The sequence below is a fragment of the Mytilus edulis genome, chromosome 3 (genome assembly GCF_963676685.1).
Source record: "Mytilus edulis chromosome 3, xbMytEdul2.2, whole genome shotgun sequence".
In the NCBI taxonomy this organism is placed as follows: domain Eukaryota; kingdom Metazoa; phylum Mollusca; class Bivalvia; order Mytilida; family Mytilidae; genus Mytilus; species Mytilus edulis.
Window position 1 is genome coordinate 32,403,182 of NC_092346.1, and position 6,426 is coordinate 32,409,607.

Genomic DNA, 6,426 nt, shown 5'->3' on the forward strand with positions numbered 1-6,426 from the left:
TTACTATCAAATCCTTGGTAGAAGAAAAGCTGACAACAACATGGCAAAAAAAAAAACAACAAGAAACAACTAGCTTAAATACAAACATGTCAATAAAAAACTGGATAGAAAAATTCATTGGCCTTTAGTATCAAAATCATACTTGGTCAAAATACAAAAATGTCAACAACAAAAATTATAGAAATATACATTGGCCGTTAGTATCAAAATCATACTTTGTTAAAATCCAAAAATATCAACAAAAAACTTCATAGAAATATACATTGGCCTTTAGTATCAAAATTATACTTGATTGAAATACAAAAGTGTCAACAAAAAACTTCATAGAAAAATTCATTGGACTTTAGTATCAAAATCATACTTTATTAAAATACAAAAATTCCAACAAAAAAACTTCATAGAAAAATACATTGCCCTTTAGTATCAAAAACACTTGGTTGAAATGAAAAGGAAAAAGAATTCATATCTCAAATTTTCATTCAAAGATAAAATTTCAAATCATAAAAAAAGAAGATTTGCACTTGTTGAAACTGAAGATTGAAGATTTAAAAGATGATAAAAATGATCAGTCAAATATTTGATTTTTCCATGATTCATATGGTACCAAAACTAGTTCAGATAAAACCTTCTGATTAGATATAAGAAGATGTGTTATGAGACAAGTCTCCATCCAGGTCAAGGTCTTCAACTAGGAGCCCTGGCTCACACCAAACAGCAAGCTATAAAGAGCCCCCAAAATAAAAAGTTCCATTTGTATGACCCACCTAAGATAGTAGAGGGGCATCATGTTTTTGGTCTGTGTGTCTGCCCACCTACAATAGTAGAGGGGCATTATGTTCTGGTCTGTGTGTCTGTTCATCTGTTCGTTTGTCTGTCCTGCTTCAGGTTAAAGTTTTTGGTCAAGGTAGTTTTGGATTAAGTTGAAGTCCAATCAACTTGAAACTTTGTATAGCCTATGATACGATCTTTCTAATTTTAATGCCAAATTTGATTTTTTGACCCAAATTTCACTGTCCATTGAACATAGAAAGGATAGTGCAAGTTTCAGGTTAAAGTTTTTTTTGGTCTAGGTAGTTTTTGATTGAGTTGAGGTCCAATCAACTTGAAACTTAGTACACATGTTTCCTATGACTTGATCTTTCTAATTTTAATGCCAGATTAGATTTTCCACCCAAATTTCACAGTCCACTAAACATTGAAAATGATAATGCAAGTGGGGCATCCGTGTACTATGGACACATTCTTGTTCTTCATGTCTTTTAACATATAGATATATAAAGCAGAAAATATAAAATAAAGTGTCCAAAATTTTTCTCCTACTGATTTTCATAGTCCATTTTCAGGAATCTTTTGCCTGAAATGCATGACAAATTTATTAAGATCTATTTCTTTAACAGTCATTCATAAATAAAGTATGTAAATTTATATATTGAAATTTTTTAGAATATGTTGACATGAACTCACCTTCATTTTCATTTCAACTAAGTTAGGTTTGATTTTTTTATAATGAACAATTATACGTTGAGAAATTAAGATAGAAAAAGTACTGTGAAAGTTTTCTTATTTGTTTAGTATCAGTTTTTGTTGATTTAATTTTCCCTTCTATTAACGAAAATGAAATACATATTTTTATTGAGTCAAAAAGCGTTCATTTTACATCTACAAATTTAAAACATCACAAACCAACATTGATTACACATACCAAAAAATGTTATCAAAGAAGAAACGCCTCTACCTAGAAAGCTCCCAACAACAATTTTATATAGAAGAATATCTGAAATGCAACAAAATGAAGGAAAAAATAATATATAAATAGAAAAATAACAAAAAAAATCTTGATTGACCATTATGAACCAGCCACTTACTATCTAAGGAGGAATAATCAAGAACAAGATTGCAAATATCAAATATGAATAGAAGATCAAAAGAGCATTTCCCAAAATCAACTGACATCAAATGTAAAACTATTAAATAGGTAGTAACCTAGTGTTATCAGGTTGTCAGTATTAACTATAGTGTTGTCAGTATCCACGATATTAATATCAGAGTTGTCAGTATCCACTGTAATGTTATCAGAGTTGTCATTATCCACTGTAATGATATCAGAGTTGTCAGTTTCCACTGTAATGTTATCAGAGTTGTCAGTTTCCACTCTAATGTTATCAGAGTTGTCAGTATCCACTCTAATGTTATCAGAGTTGTCAGTATCCACTCTAATGTTATCAGAGTTGTCAGTATCCACTGTAATGTTATCAGAGTTGTCAGTATACACTGTAATGTATCAGAGTTATCAATATCCATGGTAGTGGTCTCAGAGTTTTGAGTATCTACTTTTGTGTTATCATGGTTGTCAGTATCCACTATAGAGTTATCAGATTTGTCGGTATCAACTATAGTGTTATCAGAAATGTAAGTATCAACTTTCGTGTAATCAAAGTTGTCAGTATCCAGTAATATGTTATCAAAGTTGTCAGAATCCACTGTAGTGTTATCAAAGTTGTCAGAATCCACTCTAGTGTTATCAAAGTGGTCAGAATCCACTGTAGTGTTATCAAAGTTGTCAGAATCCACTAGTGTTATCATAGTTGTCAGCATCCACTGTTGTGTTATAAGAGGTATCAGTATCTACTGCAGTATTAACAGAGTTGTCAATATCCACGGTAATGTTATCAAAGATGTTCGTATCTACTGTAGTGTTATCAGAGTTGTCAGTATCTAACGTCAGTTATCAAAGTTGTCCGTATCTACTGTAGTGTTATCAGAGTCGTTAGTATCTAACGTCATGATATCAAAGCTGTCCGTATTTACGGTACACAAAGTGTTATCAGAGTTGTTTGTATCTACTGTAGTGTTATCAGAGTCGTCAGTATCTATTGTAGTGTTATCAGAGTTGTTAGTATCTAACGTCATGATATCAAAGTTGTCCGTATCTACTGTAGTGTTATCAGAGTTGTTAGTATCTAACGTCATGATATCAAAGTTGTCCGTATCTACTGTAGTGTTATCAGAGTCGTTAGTATCTAACGTGATGATATCAAAGTTGTCCGTATCTACTGTACACAAAGCGTTATCAGAGTTGTTAGTATCTACTGTAGTGTTATCAAAGTCGTCAGTATCTACTGTAGTGTTATCATAGTTGTTAGTATCTAACGTCATGATATCAAAGTTATCAGTATCTACTGTAGTGTTATCAGAGCCGTTAGTATCTAACATCATGATATCAAAGTTGTCCGTATCTACTGTAGTGTTATCAGAGTCGTTAGTATCTAACGTGATGATATCAAAGTTGTCTGTATCTACTGTACACAAAGCGTTATCAGAGTTGTTAGTATCTACTGTAGTGTTATCAAAGTCGTCAGTATCTACTGTAGTATTATCATAGTTGTTAGTATCTAACGTCATGATATCAAAGTTATCCGTATCTACTGTAGTGTTATCAGAGTTGTTAGTATCTAACGTCATGATATCAAAGTTGTCCGTATCTACTGTAGTGTTATCAGAGTCGTTAGTATCTAACGTGATGATATCAAAGTTGTCCGTATCTACTGTACACAAATCGTTATCAGAGTTGTTAGTATCTACTGTAGTGTAATCAAAGTCGTCAGTATCTACTGTAGTGTTATCATAGTTGTTAGTATCTAACGTCATGATATCAAAGTTTTCCGTATCTACTGTAGTGTTATCAGAGTTGTTAGTATCTAACGTCATGATATCAAAGTTATCCGTATCTACTGTAGTGTTATCATAGTTGTTAGTATCTAACGTCATGATATCAAAGTTATCCGTATCTACTGTAGTGTTATCAGAGCCGTTAGTATCTAACGTCATGATACCAAAGTTGTCCGTATCTACTGAACACAAAGTGTTATCAGAGTTGTAAGTATCTACTGTAGTGTTATCAGAGTCGTTAGTATCTAATGTCATGCCAAGAGAGTTGTCAGTATCTACAGTATTCACTGTATTGTAATAAGAGTTGTCAGTACCCACTGTAGTGTTACAAGAGTTGTCAGTATCCACTGTAGCGTTATCTTAGTTATCACTATATACTGTAGTGTTTTCAAGGTTGTCAGTATCTATTGAAGTGTTAACATAGTTGTCAGTATCCACTGTAGTGTTATCAGAGTTGTCAGTATCCACTGTAATGTTATCAGAGTTGTCAGTTTCCACTCTAATGTTATCAGAGTTGTCAGTATACACTGTAATGTATCAGAGTTGTCAGTATCCATGGTAGTGGTCTTAGAGTTTTGAGGATCTTCTGTAGTGTTATCATGGTTGTCAGTATCAACTACAGTGTTATCAGAAATGTAAGTATCAACTGTCGTATAATCAAAGTTGTCAGTATCCAGTAATATGTTATCAAAGTTATCAGAATCCACTGTGGTGTTATCAGAGTTGTCAGAATCCACTGTAGTGTTATCAAAGTTATCAGTGTCCACTGACTGTCGTATTATCAGAGTTGTCAGTTGTCTCTTAATTGGTATCAGAGTTGTGTCCAGTCATATTATCAGATTTGTCACACGTTTAACCAACTTTTAAGTCTGAACGACTTTCTAATATGTATATATTTATATATCAAATATGAATAGCTACAAATAAACTCAAAGTGATAACCATAGAAAATAATAAATGTATCCACAGATAATATTCGTAGATAATAGTGTTCTTTTCTTTTATATTCAGCATTGTTTATTTTGTTATCACAATGAAATAAATCTTATATCTTTAATTATTGTATTGCTGTAATATTACATATTTGTAGGTATTAATTTTTGTCATACTAGTATCTTTATTTCGTCTTTTGTGTTATTTTCAGAAATAAAGTCGGTTGTATTTACTTTGTTAGCCAGATCTGTAATGAGTCAACCAGTTTTTGGTCAGATGTTTTGTTATCGTGTTATTGGGTTATTGTTATTACCTTGATATTTTGTTGAGTAAATGTTAAATCTTCCAAATCAGTGTTATTGGCATATTTATCGCTTTTCATCATGATTCGTCACAGTGCTATTATCAGATATCTCGTTCGTCAAAACGTTATTGTTAAAATCATGATTAGTCGGTTTATAATTGTTAGAATCAATGTGTTACTGACAAAAGTATGTTTGATTTTAAGTCATTGTTATAATCTTAATAACAATAATTTTAATAACAATAATGTGTTAAATATTAGTCAATGTGTTATTGTTAGAATCATGATATTAGTCAATGTGTTATTGTTAGAATCATGATATTAGTCAATGTGTTATTGTTTTAATCATAATATTAGTCAATGGGTTATTATTAGAATCATGATATTAGTCAATGTGTTATTGTTTTAATCATAATATTAGTCAATGTGTTATTGTTAGAATCATAATATTAGTCAATGTGTTATTATTAGAATCATAATATTAGTCAATGTGTTATTGTTAGAATCATAATATTAGTCAATGTGTTATTGTTAGAATCATAATATTAGTCAATGTGTTATTGTTACAATCATGATATTAGTTAATGTGTGATTGTTTTAATCATAATATTAGTCAATGTGTTATTGTTAGAATCATAATATTAGTCAATGTGTTATTGTTTTAATCATAATATTAGTCAATGTGTAATTGCTAGAATCATAATATTAGTCAATTTGTTACTGTTACAATCATGATATTAGTTAATGTGTTATTGTTTTAATCATAATATTAGTCAATGTGTTATTGTTAGAATCATGATATTAGTCAATGTGTTGTTGTTATAACCATGATTCTAGTCAATGTGTTATTGTTACAATCATAATATTAGTCAATGTGTTATTGTTACAATCATGATATTAGTCAATGTGTTATTGTTAGAATCATAATATTAGTTAATGTGTTATTGTTTTAATCATAATATTAGTCAATGTGTTATTGTTAGAATCATGATATTAGTCAATGTGTTGTTGTTATAACCATGATTCTAGTCAATGTGTTATTGTTACAATCATAATATTAGTCAATGTGTTATTGTTACAATCATGATGTTAGTCAATGTGTTATTGTTACAATCATAATATTAGTCAATGTGTTATTGTTACAATCATAATATTAGTCAATGTGTTATTGTTACAATCATAATATTAGTCAATGTGTTATTGTTAGAATCATAATATTAGTCAATGTGTTATTGTTTTAATCATAATATTAGTCAAATGTGTTATTGTTAGAATCATAATATTAGTCAATGTGTTATTGTTTTAATCATAATATTAGTCAATGTGTTATTGTTAGAATCATGATATTAGTCAATGTGTTATTGTTAGAATCATAATATTAGTCAATGTGTTATTGTTACAATCATAATATAAGTCAATGGGTTATTGTTACAATCATGATATTAGTCAATGTGTTATTGTTACAACCATGATATTAGTTTTTATCATATATTTAGTAGTAAATACAGTAGTTTTGAATA